This window comes from Macaca thibetana, chromosome 6 (assembly GCF_024542745.1).
Source record: "Macaca thibetana thibetana isolate TM-01 chromosome 6, ASM2454274v1, whole genome shotgun sequence".
Lineage (NCBI taxonomy): Eukaryota > Metazoa > Chordata > Mammalia > Primates > Cercopithecidae > Macaca > Macaca thibetana.
In genome coordinates, this window is record NC_065583.1 from 84,544,893 (window position 1) to 84,567,412 (window position 22,520).

The following is a 22,520-nucleotide window of genomic DNA, read 5'->3' on the forward strand; positions in this document are numbered from 1 at the left end:
GTTTTAAATAACATAGGCCCATGTGGTTATAATCTAAGAGAACTGAAGACATTTCTTTTCATCAGATACTGTGAACTAGCACTCCTCAATGTTGTCTGTGGACCAGTGCCAATGTGCAAAAGTGTGACCCATCTGGGACAGGATATACATAGACTATTAGTACCCAAAAACTTTTATGACAATTTGACAGAGTAATTTTTATGTGTGTTGAATTTAATAATGTTTAAAACTGAGCTATTTTGTATGTCTTTTTTCATTTCATTTTTCTAATTAATTTTTATATGCTACAAAATTTCTGCAACAGATTAAAAATTAAAAAAACAAAAACAATAAACCCTGGTTCTTCAGCTCAGATAATGTGAGACTTAGGCTGTCACTGTGACACTGGGCTCTGCCTGTAACCAGTTGCACTGAGTGAGTTAGACTGTCACTATAATGGCAATAACAGTCAAGATAAAGTTCTTAACTATGTCAGTAGCAGTGGGAATAAGGAGGAGGGTATGATTACAAGCCACATTAAAAAAGTAGATGCACAAGAACTGATATTCCCTTGGGCTAGATGGACCTGCAGGGTAGGAGACAGAGAAAAGTCTATGTCAATTCCCTTTACATTCCAACTTGTATAACTGAAAAGAAGGAATGTCATTCACTGAGATTGAAATATAGGCTTTCACATTTTTTAATTATTTTTGAGGCAAGGAAGGAGAACAGGATTATGAGATGGCATTCAGTGTAGGATATCATATATTTGATGGATCTGTCAGATAACCGGGTGGAGATGTTTGATTAACAGAGTTAAAGGCCTGATTTTAGATAGAGGTTAAAATCCTGGCTTTTCCACTGACTGATCTCAAACACGTTACCTGTCTTATCCTCAATTTCCTCATCTATAAATGTGGGAAACAGTACTATTTTGTAGAATTGTTAAAAGGATTGTGTTATGTGGGTTTAGAGCTCAAAGGAGTGATCTGGGTGGAGGATTCAGGTTTCCGAATCACCTGTGTAGATATGGTCATTAAATCCATGCAGATAAATGAGACTATCAAAAGGGAGATGAGTCAGGGAGGATCAGCATTTAAGAGCTGGGTGGCCAGAGGAAGAAGGACAGCAAAGAAGAAGGAATGGACCAAAGGTAGGAATATCAGAGAGTGACATCCCAGAAACCAAAGCAGGATTTCATAAAGATGAAAGTGGCCAGCATTAAATATTTTAGAAAGGTCAAGTAAAATGAGGCCTAGAGAGGCCCTTACATTTGGCAACCAGGGAACCAGTGACTTTAATAGTGAGAGTAGAAACCTGATTCCAGGGGCCCAAAGAAGAAATGGAAAGTTAACGAAAGAAAACAAGGGCTGCATACTATTCTTTCAAGGTATGTAGTTGTTTATCAAGGAAAAAACATAGGGATAAACTAAAGGAAAATGTGGTATAGAGAAAACTTAAATCCTTGTTTTTCATGTACCTGTGTTTAAGATGGGAACAACTTGGGCACGTATTTCTGCAGGAAAGGAAAAGAAAGATGAAATGTGGAGGTGGAGGAGTAGGGGAGGGAAAATGCTAGCATAGCATCCAGAGGGATAGGGAGAGCGTACAAGAAACCCATTATAATGGGAGCTAGGTCCTCTTCCTCCAAGCCTGGAGGACAGCAGGTGACGACAGAGAAGAGGCATGTGCATGAGCACAAAACAGCAGCGAGCCTTCCGGTTCTCTGTGATGAGTGCAAGCAAGGACATCTGCCCAGAGCTAAAGGCAAGTTGTTGGGAAGGCATAGGGGCTTGAGCAGAATGAGGGACAGGTGCCATGGGAGAGGGCCAAGGAGTGGTGACCCCAAGACAAGCATGACTGAGAAGGTCAGAAATCCCAGTGGAATCTGTCATACCACAAATCTCTAAAAAACATCTTTAGCAGTTCTTACCAGCCCAGGTCTAAAAGAAGTGTTATGTGTATTTTACCACAATACAAGTTAAATAAAATGTTTATAAAAGGTAGAGAAAGCAGATTGTTAGGCAGGGTTAAACATATAGGGAGGATGTGGTAAGAAGCCAACTGTACAGTGCATAGAGGCTACCGGCAAGACAACAAGTCATCAACTGAGGGGTACAATTTAGAAAACAGGACAAAAAGTGAAGCCATGACAAACAACATTAACAGCAACTTGAACTAAAAGAAGCAAACTTCTCACAGACTTTAAAAGGATTAAAGCTTTAAGCTGCCATCACATTTTCAGAGAAAATTTAACAGCTGTCCCTAGGTATCTGTGGGGGATTCATTCCAGAGCTCCCTGTGAAACCAAAATCCAGAAATGCTCAAGTCCCTTCTATAGAATGCTGTAATATTTGCATCTAATCTTTGCATATCCTCCCACATACTTTAAATCATCTCTAGACTACTTATAATATCTAATCCATTGTAAATGCTATATAAACAGTTGTTATACTGTATTTTTTAGGGAATAGTAACAAGGAAAAAAAAAGTCTAATGTTCTTCTGAGGCCCCTATGACATATTTATATAGAACTATAAGCTCCAAGTATGGTACAGCACTTACAATACTTTCTAGATAAATTTCCAAAGTGATGACTAAGTATCACATAAACTATTTCCCTAATGAGAATCCTCTTCTATCAAAAAAAATACCATTTTTTTTTTAAGTTCAGGCTTAAAAAGAAAAACACTAGAATTTAGAACAAAAATAACGTGATTTTTTTTTCTGGGTAGGTCCAGATGGACAAAACATTACCCAACCCCCACTAAACCCATACTCAAAGAAAATCTCTTCCTGTTCATGACAGTGCTCATGAGAAGTTACAAGTTTAGGTGTATCTTATCTCACCAGAATCTGAAGGGCAGTCATTAACAGCAAACAAGTTTTGAAGATGTATCTAAGTCGTCCCTTTCCCTGACACCTGTTTGTATAACACCTCAATGTATAAGCAGTGGCATAAAATACGAACATGGAAAGTCCTGCATGCATTACTATTTTACCCCTAGTATACTGTGCTTTTTCACACCACCTTTAATTTTCCAGTTCAGAAGCCCAAGGTCATGACATAGGAGAAGATCCAAGTAAGGTCTGTCTTCTGCTGTCCCTCACCCTGACTTTGTCTCCCTTGTGAAGAGAAAAGTAAATGGATGACTGAGGGTGGGAGGCAAGAAGATCAGAGAGCAATGATTCAGTCCATAAGCATACTGGGAGAGATTTCAACTTTCCATATGACAGAGTAATTGGTACCAGATTATCATTCCTCTCATAAACAACTATTAAACTAGATAAAATGATACACCTGTTTGCACATACTCGCTAACAGAGTGTGACCTCTGAGTGAAGGAACAGGTGGGCCCACAATAACTCTGGTTCTCTGTCTGGGGACAATTTCCCAACTGTAGTCTGCCAAGCTAGGGTCTAAGTAGAGCAGTGCTGGTGAAGGGGGGCATGTGCAGAGGGGAGTCATGGAGGTTTGTACGAGGTTTTCTGAGAGTCCTTAGCCAATTCAGAACTTGGGGCATAGAAGAAAGTGGCTGCAATAAGGTTAAGACAGAACAGAAATACTAGAGGTCAAGCAGTGCAGGAAAGCAGTGGCAGGTCAACCCAGTCAGAGCAAAGAGAACTCATAACACCCTAGGCATCAGCTTGAAGCACTAGAAAGGCCTCAGTGTAGAAGTAAAAGTGCTACCCTAGAATAAGGCCTACTCTAGATCCATACTAACAAAGCCTAAAACCAAGCCCTAATAAAATTCACAGGGGAAAAAGTATTTAAGGATGAGTCCTACTAAGTTAGAGGAGCCTGAGAAACACCTTAGGCTTTCCACAGATCTGCCCTAAAAACTTCAAAAACAAGCCTACACAAGGTGATCAGCCAGTAACTAAGCTGTCTACAGAGACAGAGCGAGAAAAATCAACATTTTACAGTTGTTTTTTTTTTAATTCAGCATCTCTACAATGTGTCATTGACACTATTCAATATGTAATAAAAAATTACTAGACATTTAATGAAACAAGAAAATGTGAACCCTAAGTAAATAGAATTATTAGAAAGCAATCTTAAGGTGGTCCAGATATTTGATTGCATTTAGCGAGTCTTTAGAGTAGCTATTATAAATAAAAAAGAATCCCCGAAGAAGATGTGTTTTATTATTTTTCAATTGTATCCCCATCGTTAAGCAGGAAGATGTATTTTAAAAAGGAAAAATTGAGAATATGTGAATAGATGAGACTCTCAGCAGGGAAATCAAGACTAAAAAAGAACTAAATGGGAGGGAAAAAAGAAAATTCTAGGACACAAAGGTTCAATAATGAAAAAGTTACTAAATGGACTTAATGGCAGATTGGAGACAGCAGAAGAAAGAGTCCATAAACTTGACAGATCATTAGAAATTACCAATTTGAAGAACAACGAGACAAAGGATTGAAGAAAAGTAAACACAGCATCAGGGATCTGGGGGACAGTATCAGTCAGTCTAACGTGTCTAACAGGAGCCACAGAAGAAGAGTATGAGAATGCGGCAGAAGAAAATATCTGAAGAAATAATAGTTAAAATTTTATTAAGTTTGATGAAAAACACCACTTACCAGATCCAAAACGTTCAGCAAACCCCCAAAAAGATAAATACACACACACACACACACACACACACACACACACACACACACAAATAATAATGTCTTAAGCACATCATGGTCAAAACTGCTTAAAACTAAAGATAAAAAGAAAACCTTTAAGAGAGCCTGGAAACAATGTTACATACAGATGAACAACAGTACAAACACTAACTTCTCATGTCAATGGTGGAGGCCTGAAGATGACAGTGCATTTTTAAAGAGTTGGAAGACAAAGAAAATTCTCAACTCAACTTTGCACATGCAGTGAAAATATGCTTCAAAATCAAGAATAAAAGACATTTTCGGATAAATGATAGCTTACAGAATTCATTTAGAACACATTTTCCTCAAGCAGATGTACACTACAAGAAATTTTAAAGGAGTTTCTTCAGGATGAAGGGAAATACTACCAGACGGAAACTCAGATCTTCAGGAAGGAGAGAATACCAGAAATAATACATGTTAAAATAAAAGTATACATTCTTTATTCTTCTTATAATTTCCGTAAAAGACTATCTTTAAAAACTGTATGCTTAAAAAAAAAAAAGATACAACAAAAGCACAAAGAATACAGAAGTTGAGTAAGAGTAATTAGGCAGAAAGGAAGAAGGGTCATGTATAGAATGTGAAATGGTACAATACTGACTATACACAGACTTAAATAAGTTAATGATGCATATTATTAACCCTAGAAGAAACACTGAAAAAGTGATTTTAAAAAGATGCCTAGTTACAAATCAAATAGAGAAAATAAAATGAAATACTAAAATTGACCACTTAATCCAAAAAAAGGAATAAAGGAGAAACAGAGAAACAAAAACAAAACGAACAAATGAAAACAGTGGCAACATGGTAGACTTAAACCCGACCTATGCATTATCTGTAAATGGATTAAACATTATAACAGAGGCTGTCACAATGGGGAAAAAACAGCAAGAAACCACTATATACACTCTCTGTAAGAGATGTATTTTAAATTTAGACACAAGTAGATTAACAAAGTAGAAGAATATTTTATTATGATAAAAGGAGAAGTTCAGCAGGATATCAATCTTAAATATGTATACCTAATAACAGTGTTTCAAACAGAAGTTTTTTATGAAGAACAGAACAAACAAAAACATCCACAACCATATCCTTTCTCTTCATAATTGATGGAACAAACAAACAACAAATAAGTAAGGTCACGGAAGTTCGGAACAATACTATTAATTAATTTGACCTGACATTCACGGAACATTAAATCTAACAACTGCAGAAATACATATGAAACGTTCACCAAGATGCAATAAAGCAAAATAAAATAAAATAAATCACACTCAACTTCAAAAGACTGAAATATGTTTTTTAGAGACTTTGTTCTCTAAACACAATGCAAACAATTAAAAAATCAATTAGTAAATTAGGTAGACAATCCCTAGATATTTGGAAAATAAAAAAAAAGACTTTAAATCATTCTATGAGTCAAAGAAGAAACCACAAGGAATTTATTAAATATTTGAAATAAATAATAATAAAAACATAATATATCAAAATTCAAGAAAATTTATTGCTTTAAATGCCTATAGTGGGAAAAGGTTTAAAATTAATGATATTTGGGGGGGGGGGTGCACCCAAGATGGCCTAATAGGAACAGCTCCAGCCTCCAGCTCCCAGCATGAGCGACACAGAAGATAGGTGATTTCTGCATTTTCAATTGAGGTACTGGGTTCGTCTCACTGGGGTGTGTCGGACAGTTGGTGCTGGTCTGCAGGTGCAGCCTGACCAGCGAGAGCTGAAGCAGGGCAAGGCATCACCTCACCTGGGAAGCGCAAGGGGGAAGGGAATTCCTTTTCCTAGCCAAAGGAAATTGAGACACACAACACCTGGAAAATTGGGTAACTCCTACCCTAATACTTAGCTTTACCAAGGGTCTTAGCAAACAGCACACCAGATTATATCCCACATGGCCCAGAGGGTCCCACGCCCATGGAGCCTCCCTCATTGCTAGTACAGCAGTCTGAGATCTAATTGCAAAGCAGCAGTGAGGTTGGGGGAGGGGCGCCCGCCATTGCTGAGGCTTAAGTAGGTAAACAAAGCCACTGGGAAGCTCGGATTGGGTGGAGCTCACCACAGCTCAAAGAGGCCTGCCTGCCTGCCTCTGTGGACTCCACTCTGGGGACAGGGCATAGCTAAACAAAAAGCAGCAGAAACCTCAGCAGAGGCAAATGTCCCTGTCTGACAGCTTTGAAGAGAGCAGTGGATCTCCCAGCATGGAGATTGAGATCTGAGAATGGACAGACTGCCTGCTCAAGTGGTTCCCTGACCCCTGAGTAGACCAACTGGGAGACATCCCCCCACTAGGTGCAGACCGACACCTCACACCTCACAAGGCTGGGTACACCCCTGAGATGAAGCTTCCAGACCAAGAATCAGACAGCAACACTTGTTGTTCAGCAATATTCTATCTTCTGCAGCCTCCGCTGCTGATACCCAGGCAAACAGGGTCTGGAGTGGACCTCAAGCAAACTCCAACAGACCTGCAGCTGAGGGTCCTGACTGTTAGAAGGAAAACTAACAAACAGAAAGGACACCCATACCAAAACCCCATCAGTACATCACCATCATCAAAGACCAAAGGCAGATAAAACCACAAATATGGGGAAAAACCAGTGCAGAAAAGCTGGAAATTCAAAAAATGAGAATGCATCTCCCCTTCCAAAGGAACGTAGCTCATCGCCAGCAACAGAACAAAGCTGGATGGAGAATGACTTTGACCAGTTGAGAGAAGAAGGCTTCAGTCGATCAAACTTCTCAGAGCTAAAGGAGGAACTATGTAACCAGCACAAAGAAACTAAAAACCTTGAAAAAAGATTTGACGAATGGCTAACTAGAATAACCAATGTAGAGAAGTCCTTAAAAGAACTGATAGAGATAAAAACCATAACACAAGAACTACGTGACAAATGCACAAGCTTCAGTAACTGACTCGATCAACTGGAAGAAGAGTATCAGCAATTGAAGATCAAATGAATGAAATGAAGCAAGAAGTGTAGAGAAAAAAGAGTACAAAGAAATGAACAAAGCCTCCAAGAAATATGGGATTATGTGAAAAAGACCAAATCTACGTCTGATTGGTGTGCCTGAAAGTGACGGGGAAAATGGAACCAAGTTGGAAAACACTCTTCAGGATATCAGCCAGGAGAACTTCCTCAACCTAGTAAGGCAGGCCAACATTCAAATTCAGGAAATACAGAGAACGCCACAAAGATACTCCTCGAGAAGAGCAACTCCAAGACACATAATTGTCAGATTCACCAAAGGTGAAATGAAGGAAAAACTGTTAAGGGCAGTCAGAGAGAAAGGTCAGGTTACACACAAAGGGAAGTCCATCAGACTAATAGCAGATCTCTCGGCAGAAACTCTCCAAGCCAGAAGAGAGTGGGGGCCAATATTCAATATTCTTAAAGAAAAGAATTTTCAACTCAGAATTTCATATCCAGCCAAACTAAGTTTCATAAGTGAAGGAGAAATAAAATCCTTTACAGACAAGCAAATGCTGAGAGATTTTGTCACCACCAGGCCTGCCCTATAAGACATCCTGAAGGAAGCACTAAACATGGAAAGGAACAACAGGTACCAGCCATTGCAAAAATATGCCAAAATGTAAAGTCCATCGATGCTAGGAAGAAACTGCATCAACTAACGAGCAAAATAACCAGCTAATATCATAATGACAGGACCAAGTTCACACATAACAATATTAACCTTAAATGTAAATGGACTAAATGGTCCAATTAAAAGACACAGAGTGACAAACCGGATAAAGAGTCAAGACCCATCAGTTTGCTGTATTCAGGAGACCCATCTCACACGCAGAGACACACATAGGCTCAAAACAAAGGAATGGAGGAAAATCTACCAAGCAAATGGAAAACAAACACAAAAAAGCAGGGGTTGCAATCCTAGTCTCTGACAAAACAGAGTTTAAACCATCAAAGATCAAAAGAGACAAAGAAGGCCATTACATAATGGTAAAGGGATCAATTCACCAGGAAGAACTAACTATCCTAAATACATATGCGCCCAGTACAGGAGCACCCAGATTCATAAAGTAAGTCCTTGGCAACAAAAGCCAAAATTGACAAATGGGATCTAATTAAACTAAAGAGTTTCTGCACAGCAAAAGAAGCTACCATCAGAGTGAACAGGCAACTTACCGAATGGGAGAAAATTTTTGCAATCTGCTCATCTGACAAAGGGCTAATATCCAGAACCTATAAAGAACTCAATCAAATTTACAAGAAAAAAACAAACAACCCCATCAAAAAGTGGGCAAAGGATATGAACAGACACTTCTCAAAAGAAGACATTCATACAGCCAACAGACACATGAAAAAATGCTCATCATCACTCGCCATCAGAGATATGCAAATCCAAACCACAATGAGATACCATCTCACACCAGTTAGAATGGCAATCATTAAAAAATCAGGAAACAACAGGTGCTGGAGAGGATGTGGAGAAACAGAACACTTTTACATTGTTGGTGGGACTGTAAACTAGTTCAGCCACTGTGGAAAACAGTGTGGCGATTCCTCAAGGATCTAGAACTAGAAATACCATTTGACCCAGCCATCCCATTACTGGGTATATACCCAAAGGATTATAAGTCATGCTGCTATAAAGACACATGCACACGTATGTTTATTGCGGCACTATTCACAATAGCAAAGACTTGGAATCAACCCAAATGTCCATCAGTGACAGACTGGATTAAGAAAATGTGGCACATGTACACCATGGAATACTATGCAGCCATCAAAAAGGATGAGTTCATGTCCTTTGTAGGGACATGGATGCAGCTGGAAACCATCATTCTCAGCAAACTATCACAAGAACAGAAAACCAAATACCGCATGTTCTCACTCATGGGTAGGAATTGAACAATGAGATCACTTGGACTCGGGAAGGGGAACATCACACACCGGGTCCTATTGTGGGGAGGGGGTGGGGGGAGGGATAGCATTAGGAGATATACCTAATGTAAATGACGAGTTAATGGGTGCAGCACACCAACATGGCCCATGTATACGTATGTAGCAAACCTGCATGTTGTGCACATGTACCCTAGAACTTAAAGTATAATAATAATAAGAAGAAGAAGAAGAAAAAAAATTAATGATATTTCCACCCAAGAACCTAGAAAATAATACCAAATTAAACCTAAGTAGAAAAAATAATAAAAAAAAAACAGGAAAAAAAATCAACAAAACAGAAACCAGATAAACAACTGAAAAATAATGCAAAAAATGCTGCTAGAGGGCAGGAAAGTAGTGTGGGCGGCTCTAACTCATATTCTCCTAGAAACTGGCCCAAAAGTCCACATGTATCATGTCCTGGTGCATCTCCAAAACCAATTTTTCACTTCTCAAAAGTCCAGTTAGGTAATTTAAAGGGACAAATCAGAACTTGGTCACAGGCTAAAGATAGAGATCTTTTAACAAGCCCAGCTGTCTTACATCTGTCTCTCTTTCAAGAATATCTGGCAAACACAAAATCATTTAGCCAGTAATAATACTAGTTATGCCCAAATTTAGAAAATACAATATGTTCTCCCCCTCCTTTCAAGTAAAAAGCTAGGGAAATTTTCTTTGTAAATCCAAATATTTAAAATGAACTAAAGAACTTTTAAAAGAAACTTCTTATGAGCTCATCAAAAGTTAAAAAAGGAAAAAAAAAAGCATTCTTAAGCAAAAAACGACTTAACATCCATTTTTGTATTTGGATTTCTGTACTTCTTTCTTAAAAAGGGAAACTCCTTTTAAGTGTCCACTTAAAATGTTAACTGAGTTTTTCTGGATAGGAAAAAAAGCCCTCATTTTGAAGCATCTGATTTAAAATTCTTAACTTCATTTGAGGTAATCACAATTCTGAGGCTCATTTTGCATAAATATAACCATTCTGCAGTAGTTCAGGTCACAGCTATGTGAAACAAATCTCCACAGCTAGCATCTTTTTCCTAAATCTAAGAGACCGAGTAGCCCTATATATAAACAAACTAAATTGGTCCTCAGCTCTTAGCCATGCTTCCACAAATACCTAAAGCACATACAATCATAAACAGTGCCTGCTCTGCTTCTGACCAGTATGTGAGACCATACACATGTTACAAACATCTTGGTTTCTCTCAAGCACATACAGCAGCTATAGTCACTTTATCCCCTTATCCCATCCTCTTCTCTGCAGCCCATAGGCTTTTTTTTCTCCCTCTTTATTTATTATACCAGTCCAATGTAATGTTTTCAAATTCCTAGTTTCTTTTACCTTTAAAAAAACCAATCCAACTATTATTGGAACAAATGTCTTACTCTGACCAATTTTCCTATTCTCCCTAAAATAGTACGCCATACATAGTAAGATGTACAAATGTTCTCTTAAGACAAAAAGGTTATAAGAACTGCAATAAAGAAATGCTTAAATGGGCCCTGAAAAAAATAACCCAGAAGACTTCCGCAAATATTATTGTATTCACTTTTCCCCCCATGGTAAGTCCCTGGACAATCAAAGAAAAGCAACTTGATTTATAGTAAATGACACTATCTAATCATCATTCTAAAAGTAATCCTGCCAACTTGGGGGATTATCCAGTACAGGCTTGCTTCTTGGTAGCCACTGTACATAGAGTTTTGTTTATAATTAGACTGTGTAGTGTTAATTATGCTGGTTGCCCTGCCAGTATTCTACAGAGGCTACAAGAGGAGATCAAAATAATCATTCCAGAATTATGAGTCACTTCACTCTCTCCACACTACACACCACTGGCAGCCTCTCAACCCTGGAAAAAGGAAATTATGCACACTATTTGCCTATACAGTCTTTCACATTTAGGATGAAATATTGAGTTCCAAAACCTGCTCTACATTTACTTGTCTAGAATAATGGATACATTTCAATCCTGGTAACTTTGTGCTGCTAAAGAATTAGAAGTTGACAAAAGACGGTTTAGAAAACTCTCAAGGCCCAGTCTATCCTGTAGAAAAAAAGAATTTCTGTGTAAGTAAACTGCAATTACAAATTTTGCTTCAAATACGAATAATTCCTCCAAGGAGAGGTTTGTAACCTCATTCATCTTTTTATTCTTGGTGCCTAGCAGGGAAGAAACCTGCCATAAATGTTGAAATGAAAGTAGCAATAATCTAATACATTAAAATGAAGTATTAATGAAAATTACCTCCATGTCCATGCATAAACTCTTCAAGGGCTGAACCCAGGTTTACTGGAGGCTTGGAATTAGATAAAATTCATACATTGTCTATAAGGTTAACAAAGTCCTTCTAATACCTGCTGTGGGGCTGGATCTTAAATCAGGAGGACTTAGTAGTACTTCAGTGATTATGGGATCTGAGTCACTGCCTTTCAGTTCTACCAGACACTGATTCTTGAGAACACTTACTACATTTCCCCTTCTTTCCTCAAAGCTGGTTGATAATTCAAGTCAATTATGGTTTAGAAGACATAAAATATAGTGAAGAGGCCAGGCACAGTGGTTCACACCTGTAATCTCAGCACTTTGGGAGGCTGAGGCAGGAGAATCACTTGAGGCCAAGAGTTTTAAGACCACCCTGGATAACACAATGAGATCCAGTTTCTACCAAATAATAATAATAATAATAACAATAATAATAATAACAATAATAGCCAGGCTAGCTGTCATCCAGTATGTTGAGTTTTATTGTGTAAATGCAGTATAGGACATGAACATGGCCTTTAATGACACTTAATTCTTAGGGATGTTTTGGGAGCAGTTATAGTGTTTTTATATAAGGCAGTCATTTGACAAATGGCTTAGAAATTAGATGACTTAAAATGTAAAATCTGTGTGTCAAAATCTCTGTGAAATAGATAATATCTAAAGTTCCACTATACCTGAGGGTTCTCCAGGGACATTGCTCCAGCTGACCCTAAAAGACATCAAGAGGCCAGTATTGTTGCTTACCCAAGTAATTTGGTATTTTTGGTATTAAAGGCAAAATGAGGTTTCTGGACTCTTCATATTTTAAGAATTTACCTATTAATATGTTCTGTGAATGATAATGAAACATCATTTTTAAGGCATGAGGGGGGAAATTATGCTAATGAATCTTAAAGAGAAAGACTAGTGTGCTTTGCTGAAAAGTTAAAGACATGTTTATTGTCTTATGATTTTGAAGCTTCTACCCTAATTATTTAATAGCAATGAGCTCTTTATTAATAAAGCACTTCATAGTTTGCAAAGTGTTGTGACCCACATATCTTATTTGACTCCTATGATAATATAAGTAGACAGGGCAGTTATTATCCCCATTTTACCTTTGAGAAAACTGAGGTTCCAACATATACTAAGTGGTAAAGCCAGGACTCCATCACTGGTAGGGCCAGGTTTCTCTTCACTACACACACACACACACACACACACATATATAAGACAGAGTCTCACTCTGTCACCCAGGTTAGAGTGCAATGGCACAATTATAGCTCACTGCAACTTCAAACTCCCAGGCTCAAGCAATCCTCCTGACTAGGTGAGACTACAGGCATGTGCCACCATACCAAGCTAATTTTTTAAAAAAAATTTTGTAGAGATAGGGTATTACTATATTGCCCAGGCTGGTATTAAACTCATGGTCTCATGCAATCCTCCCACTTCTGCCTCCCAAAGTGCTTGAATTACAGGTGTGAGCCACCACACTTCGCCTCCATCACTTTCAAATTCTCTACTGCGTTATATTTATGAAGTCTAATCACAGTTGCTATTTTCTGTGCAGTTCTATAGTCCTATAAGCAAAAATCAACATTAAAGTGCTAAAGAAAAGAAGCAGAAAAGATGAGCCACTTCTGGTTTAATTTTGCACATTGTTTTAAATATCTATCAAGGAGAACATTTTAGTTGAAAAGGAGAAATTTCACTAGAGAATGCCAATGACCAAGGACAACTGCAAACAGAAACAAAAACTATAGCACATAAAGAATCCTGCTGTGAAAAAGATCAAGGACAGGACCAAATAAATAACTATAATATAATACAAATCTTAATCATAAAATCTTAAGCCTAAAAAAATTTAAACAATGAGGAAGAAGTCATTGCCTTCACTAAAAGAAGAAAAGGTAGAAATTCTTTTAACCCATGTCGACTTAACAAACCTCTAAATTAACCGATGTCTTCCATTCTCTCTGTAAGACATTTTCAGATGCTAAGTGCTCAATGAATGCCAACAACTAAAGGGCTACTCTCCAGAATGTCCAAGCACATATGCCCTCACCAGAGGCACTCTAAGAATCAGTTGTTTGTTCTCAAGCTGATTTATGTTAAAATTTTAATTATGGTTTTATAATAATATTGTGCCATTAAAGGAAAATATAAAAAGAAAATTTTAAATTAAAACTGAGTTATGCATCAGAAAGATCCTTCAAAAGTGAGTCCTCAAAATAACCCTGCTGCCAAATTAGGTATGGGCAAGAAAAACCTAATACCTTGAGGTTGGGGGTTGGGGTTGGGAGGCAGAATTCTAGGATTTTTGCACCTAGTCTTCAAAATGCCTGCATTCTCAATCTACTTTTTTTTTTTTTTAAAGGATCTGGAAATTACAGATGAATGAAAGGCAAAACATATCCACATGTAAAAAGAAAGATGAAGAACTCTAATTAGTGGACCCAAATGCAAAATGAAAGCTTTGGTCACTAAGACAATGTTAGCTATAGTCAACCTACTACTGTACTATTGAATACTAGCTCTTACTCCTTCTACCTTTATTTTTGTACCCATTAACAATAATTTAAAGTATAGTGCAAAACAGAAGAACTGGAATATTCCCAACATAAAGAAAAGATAAATGTTTGAGGTGATGGATATTCCAACTGCCCTGATTTGATCATTACACACTGTATGCATGTATCAAAATGTCACATCAATTCTAAAAACATGTATAACTATTATGTATCAACAAAAAAAAACTACAACACCAGAAAAACAAGAAAATATTAGCAACTAAGTTTATACATTTTGATTTGTAAATGAAATGCTAAAGAAATGTATTTTTCTTAATGGTTTCTATTTCAAATTAGCTTTTAGGAATTTCCCTTTCACATGATCTCAAACATAATGAATCCAGCTCTGCAACATTATACTCACTAAGAAGTTTAAACCAGAGAATCCTTAAAATCATGCCTCATCAATACATATCAAAAGTCCAAAACACTTATTTGACCAAGTAACTTCACAGCAGGAATTTTTCCTTGGAGTAACTGCCAGAGATATACATATAAGAATGTTTACAGCAGTGTAGTTTACATAGCAAAAAAAAAGAGAAAAACCTAAAACAACAAGGGATAGGTATATATTCATACTGAATAAGATATGTAGACAAAAAATTATTTACACCTATTTTAAACACAGAAAAGTATTCAAAATATAAAGAAAGAAAAGCAGATTATAGACATTTAAATAAATATCCAGTTGAATACACTGAAAATAAAAAGGTTAACTGGTTATTTCTGAGAGGTGGAGTTGTAGATATGTTGGGCATTTATATTATCTATATTTTCTTTTTCTATTAAAAAATAGAAATAAACCTCTCAAACATGTACAGATCATGTTTTCATCTGCCAAGATCTTAATAAATTAACAAAAAACTATCAATGCTGTTAGGATGTTTTAGAAATGATCCACGACAGTGAAATCAGGAAACAAGGATACCAGGATAGAATCTGCTATTAGACAGAAAGACAAATACCACATGATCTCACTCAAATGTAGAATCTTTAAAAAAAAAAAAAAAAAAAAAGTTGATATCAATCATAGAAGAGCAGAGAGTAGAACGTAGTTACCGGAGACTGGGGAGGGGACAAGGGAGAAGATGGGGAGAGGCTGGTCAAAGGATAAAAAGTTACAATTAGATAAGTAGAAGAGATTCTGGTGTTCTACTGCACAGCAGGGTGACTGTGGTTAACAGTAAAATACTGCATATTACAAAATGGCTACAAATAGAAACTTTCCAATGTTCTCACTGCAAGCAAATGATAAATGCATGAGTGATCAATATACTACCTTACTAGATCATTATATAGCACAGATATGTATCAAAACATGGAATTATACTCCATAAATATGTATAATTATAATATGTCAATTTTTAAAATTAATGGAACAAAACATTCTTTTTTAAAAAGGAATTTGCTATTAATCTCCAATTATTAGGTGAAGTTTCTATCGCCACTGATTCCAGCCTTGTAACTTGCTTTAATCAATGGAATGCAGCAGAAATAACACTGTGGAATGTCCAATCCTAGGCTTTAAGAGGCCTTGTAGCTTTCACCATTTATCTTTTACTACCTGAGAGCTCCATGAGAAGAAAACTAAGCTAGGCTCCTTGGGGACGAGGAACCACATGGAAAGCCAAACCCAGTCAAAAGCCACCATCAATGGGCGGATACGACTGAAACTATCTTAGACCATCCGGCTCCAAGTCAAGCTGCCAGATGATGGCTGCTACAAGAGTGACCTCAGGCAAGATCAGCAGAGGACACACCCAGGAGAATCTAATCCAAACTGTTGAGCTAAAAAATCATGAGCAAAGAAAATGGTTGTTGCCTTAAGCCATTAAGTTTTATGATATGATATGCAGTAATAGAGGATCATTTCATTCATAAATTGATCACTACACTATTATCACAATTAATGTTTTGGTATACTATTCTTAGACTAATTGATCCCCTAAGACAAAATTGATATTATATGCTACATACTAGTTTTATGATTCTGTGGCATTTTTGAAATGGGAACACATGCAGAGTCTCATGATTACTTCAAATTTCAACTCAGAAACATAAGGAAAAAATGAAACACTTGGTATTCAGAACATTTTGTATTCTTTATATAAAAACTCCTCTGTGCAGCTGTGGGCTTTTTCTCTTAAGCCCAAAGGCCTTGTTGTATGTGACTTCATAGGAAGCTCTGCCTGGGGTCCTAGCACAGGACCAGGTTAGACACTGAAAAAGTAAAACCAAGTTCATCATCATCACTACCACCACTGATAATGTTGATAAAAGCCAACATTCACTGAGGGCAAATCATATGCTAATACCCAGCTAAGCAATAAAGAGACAGCACAGCAGAGTAATTAAGAATATCTCTGGAGGTTGGTCCCAGTGCAGTGGTATTTACAACTAATGGATCACAACCAGTTACAGGCTTATTTCTTCCTTCTCCACTCTCATTGCTTCACTTGACTAGCCTGGAAAAAAAAAAAGAAAGAAAGAAAAGAAAAAGAAAAAAGGGTATCTCTGGAACCAGACTGCTCTGCCACTTTCTGTGTAGCCTTAAGCAAGTTACTTCATCTTTCCAAGCTCAGTTTGCTCATTTATAAGATAGGGATAATAATAGTATCCATCTCATTGAGTTATAAGAATTAAATGATATGTAAAAGTATTTAGAACACAGTCTAGCACACAATGTGTACTCAAAAAATTATCAACTGTCTATATTAATTCGCATTTTACACACATTGATTAATATTTAATCCTCACATTTTACAGCCAAAGTGAGAAAAAAAGGGGTTCAAGAACTTCCTATTAAGTGGTATGGCCAAGTTCCAAACCCATCATTTTTTTGACTGCAGTACCTATACCCTTTAATACCCTTTTAGACTTTGGGTAAAAGAGTCCAGAAATGTCAAATCAAGTCCCTAGTTCCAACTAAACACTTCATGTCTACATAGCCTCTGGAGAAGACTGGGGGGGTCACAGAGCCACCTCTACATTAGAACTAAAGAGCTGCATGTAGGTTTAGGATAGTGCCACAAATTCTAGAGATAAACACAACTCCAACAATTATAGAAATGTGTAGAAACACACTGACACTGTGGTTTCTACAACTCTCTCGGCCAGGTACTTAGCAGGTATTCAAAAAAGGTTGGCTGATGTCTCAACTAAATTCACTGTATTACTGCTTCATCATAGGCAGTAAACCGGACTTTCCCCCCATTCCCTTTCTCTCATTAAAATTATGAAATTATTCAAATACAGTCAGTCTGTATCTATAGTTTCCAGATCTACAGATTAAACTAACTGCAGATTTTAAAAATAAGAAAAAATAAAAAATAATAATACAATATAGTATAATTTACATAGCATTTACATTGTATTATGTTTTATTAGTAATCTAAAGATAATTTAAAGTAAATGGGATGATGCATGTAAACTGGTTATATGCAAATATACAGGGATTGAACACTGGTGGATTTTGGTAGGGGGGAGGGGATCCTGGAACCAATCCCCAGAGAATACTGAGGGATGAATGTACAGCACAGTACCCATGCTACTGACACTTTGTTTTGCTATTTTTAAAAACCAGAAGCTTTTTTTTTTAAAACAGCTATTGCTATTTTAGAAAACTGTAAGCTTTGTAAAGAGAATCTCCAATCCTATTACATTTATAAATAAAACAATTAGCATCTGTCCAAAGATACTCAGCTAGTTAGTAAAAATGACAGGAACCAAGCAGATTTCTTTTTGTAATTTTTAAATTTTAACTTCTCTAGAGGAAGACAGAAGTGAAACAATAAGTGAGTTTAACCCACAGAACTGCCCAGCTAAGTTTAGTTCTACCCAAATTCTGTCTGGTGATTTTGAAAATAACCACTTTCCCATGCTTACAGGAAATGGTTAAGCAACCTCAAAGAAGTCATTTGTTTTTGCATGGTAGACAGTTTTTTTTTTTTGAAAGGTAAATCCTTTTCAAATAATAGGACAACCATTCATCAACCGAAGCAACTCTACAACACAGTACAAGTTATTACTTTATTCCAGATATTCTTTTTTTACAGGAACAAAAAGAACATAATATTTAAATGAACTTTCACATTTATAATAAAATGAATTCTCAGAACTTTAAGATCAAACCAGAAGAACAAAAATCATTGCAGAGAACAGACAAGCTGATGGTTCAAGACCAAGCAACATGGTTCCATCTTGGTCTCAAAAAAAATAGAGACAAGACATGATTGTGGAAAAAAACATATTTTTAGAGAAATTTCTCATGTTATATTGTAGTTGATTTTTTTCAGAAAAAAACTACCTACTGTCTCGTTTTTTCACTGTAGCACTAGGTGATTCTAAGAACAGTAAAACACGATATTTGAGATGAGAGACTGTATAATTTCTAATAGAAAAGTTTTCTGCCTAGGTGATAAAACTTTTATTAATTTTTAAAATTTGGTTTTTGGTGCAAATAATTCTAACATATTTTACTATTTTCCTGTCTTCTTACAAACACTAGTCTGAAGAGTTTTATGGTCATCATAAAAGGAAAAGTCACTGACTACACTATACTTGTTGGGACACAGAACTGTATCTCGGCTGACAAGGTAGAGAATGAAACCCCCCAACCCACACCCTAGAATGTGACCAATTTGCCTAAAATGCATTTCAATTAACAACTAAAGATTTAAAGCAATTCACATTGCATGTGTTGCTTTAAGTTTTAGATTTCTACATTGAACCAAGTTTTGCTGCAGTTAGTTACCCCAGCTACGTTTCAGTGGACTTGTTAGCATAACTGAAGTTTAATTTTGATTATGATTCATATATTAGTCAGTAAACATTTCTTCTACTTAAAAATATTTATTTGATAAAGTCAATTGTAAAATCTGTGAATTAAGATAAATTTTGGTTTGGCGCAGTGGCTCACGCCTGTAATCTCAGCACTTTGGGAGGCCAAGGCAGGTGGATCACCTGAGGTCAGGAATTCAAGACCAGCCTGCCCAACATGGTGAAACCCCGTCTCCACTAAAAAACAAAAATTAGCCAGGTGTGGTGGTACATGCCTGTAATCCCAGTTACTCTGGAGGCTGAGGCAAGAGAATCACTTGAACCCAGGAGGCAGAGGTTGTGGTGAGCCAAGATCACACCATTGCACTCCAGCCTGGGCGACAGAGTGAGACTCAGTTTCCAAAAAAAAAAAAAAGATAAAAGTAGTTGGCTGAATTTAAAATGTGTTGAAATGTACATGTGAATATTATTTAGTACTATTACTCACAGTAGAGCCATGCATAAGACTTATAATTTGAAATGCACAAGAAATTTTCATAATCAAAAATTTTAGATCTTCCCAAGTTTAGAAAATCCTCAGATACTCAAGTTTGGTCAGATATGGAGAATTAGCTACAGAGTATGGATTTGGCTAAATCAAATTTAAAAATCTAAAACTAAAATAATATGAAATCAATCATATCTACTAAAATGTCACCTAAGTCTTCAAAAGTTGTTTTAAAAATCACCCTCTAATATAAATGGATAAAAACTTCATAAAAAGTAAAAATAAGGAAGATTTCAGCAAATTATTAAATTAGATAAAATAATTACATGGATATTTAGGTAAACTGACCAAGGATCACATTTTGGTGTATCACGAGCCATGGCAAAATAAACCCATTCCTATCTCTTCCTCAATTCTACCCACAAAAGACCACAACAGAATACAGAGGTAGTTATATTAACTATAAATTAACTAAAATTTCAGAATAAAATCAGCCTTACAGAAACTATTCTGAGACGTATTATTTGTTCCAACATTACCTCTACATATAGTAGTCACTTGTCTACTTCATCAGCTCAACATATTCATCATTACATCCTCTGTAAATAAGATTAACTGGTATGGTCAACAGACTAATCCTCCCCAACTCCCAAAATGTCCATGTCCTAATCCTTAGGGACATGGTTACAGACCTTGAGATGGAAAGATTATCCAGGATGGCCGAATACAATCACAGGGGTCCTTAAAAGGCAGAAAAGGTTGGGAGCCCAAGGTGAATGGATCACCAAGTCAAGAGATCAAGACTATACTGGCCAACATGGTGAAACCTCGTCTCTACTAAAAATACAAAAATTAGTTGGGCATGGGGGCCGGTGCCTGTAATCCCAGCTACTCAGGAGGCTGAGGCAGGAGAATCACTTGAACCTGGGAGGCAGAGATTGCAGTGAGCCGAGATCGTGCCAGTGAACTCCAGCCTGGTGACATAGCGAGACTCTGTCTCAAAAAAAAAAAAAAGGCAAAAGAGGCTATCAGGGTGAAATAATGAAAAAGGACATGTCTTGCCTTTGGTAGCTTTGAAGATGAAGGAACAGGGCCAGGAGCTAAAGAATGTGGACGACCTCCAAAAGCCAAAAAAGTGAAGGAAATGGATCCTGCCCAGAGCCCACAGAAAGGAACACACAGCCCTGCCAACTCCTTCATTTTAGCCCAGTGAGACCCATGTCAGGCTTCTGACCTACATAACTTTAAGATAAATTTGTACTGTATTGCTGAAGTTTGTGGTAATTTGTTATGGTGGCAATAGAAAACCAATACAACTAGTCCCCACAACATGCCTGACATTCAGGGCTGTACGGCTCCACTTCTGTACTAAGTGGAGTTAGGAGCTTGCCCAAGGTCAGCTGCGGCATTTCGAGTTATGCTTGGTATAGCTATTAGGTAATTCAATTAACTTGCAAAATAGATGAAGAAAGCAATTCTGAGAAGATCAGCTGAATTCACCAGAAAAACTCAAAAAGGCAAGCCACTAAAATTGTTGTTGAATTAGGTAGGAGACAACTCTAAAAGACTGGGAAAAAAACTGAAAGTCTAGACAAAGAAACAATCACCCCCAAACTAGACAAATTTTGCACTCGGACCACTTCACAGGTGTCCACATTTTCATTTCACTTTATAATAGGTTATAGAGTCAAAAACTTGCTGAAACAAAACACATGGGGGTGAGTTTCTGTTTTAATATTGTTCCATTTCCTTTCTCTACTTTGCCCTGAGGGCAGGCTTTGGTCACAGAGTGGTGTGGCAATGCCAACAGGTAAAATTCCAATGAGTCCCATATTCCTATCCAGAGAAACCAGAAGTAGACCTTGTAGGCTACACAGAAGTAAACCTGTAGGGTCTACAGGGTCTCTTCCTGTAGGGGAGAGAATCAGAAAAGAGGATCCCTTAAATCTGTGCATGAACCTGCAAAAATTACAGAATAATCACTGAGCTATATATGTGCAGAAAAGACTCAAACCAATATAGCAAAGTCTATTAGTTTCTATTCCTGCTATAACAAATTAACCTCAAACTTGGTGGCTTATAACACAAGTCTCTTAAGATTCTGGAGGTCAGAAGTCTAAAATGGGTCTCACTGGGCTAAAATCAAGATAGCAACAGTGCTGTATTCCTTCTGGAAGCTCTGGAGAGAATCCATTTCTTTCTCTTTTTCAGCTTCTACAAACTGCTTACATTCCTTAGCTTGGGCCCCCCTCCCATCATCAAAGCCACAACTGCAGGTTGAGTCTTTCTCACACTTTGCCTCTCTGATATTGACTCTTCTGCCTCACTTTCTCACTTTTAAAAACCTTATGACTACACTGGGCCCAACTACATAACCCAGGATTTATTTTAAGGTCAGCTGATTAACAACCACAACTCTAACTGCAACCTAACTGCTCTTCATTACGTAACCTAAAATATTACCAAGGCTCCAGGGATTAGGAAATGAACATATTTGGAGACCATTATTCTGTCTACCATACAAAGGCTAGGAGAACTAAACTGATACTGGAGCCACTGTCCACAGATGGTGAAACAGAACTAAGGTCTGAACCCGAGCAGGGTGACTGCCAGCTAAAACAAAAATATCAACATTCTTCAGAGGATAAAAGAATCTACACAATATACCACCCATAATGTCCAGGATGCAAGCCACAAGTACTTGAAATACAAAGGACCAAGAAAATGTGAACAATTCTCAATGGAAAAGGCAATCACCAGATGATGGAAATATCGAATACCTTAAAGCTGTTATTATAATTATGCTCCACGAGGTAAAGAAGAACATAGTGAAATAAACAAGAAGGTAAAAATTCTCAGCAGAGAAATAGAA

General features: G+C 37.1%; 1 protein-coding gene across 3 annotated transcripts in view; it reads right to left on the reverse strand.

Moving 5' to 3' along the window:
• LNPEP (leucyl and cystinyl aminopeptidase) overlaps nt 1-22,520 on the reverse strand; it is a 107,584-nt gene that overhangs the window by 61,978 nt on the left and 23,086 nt on the right. The gene's annotated exons all lie outside the window — the stretch shown is intronic.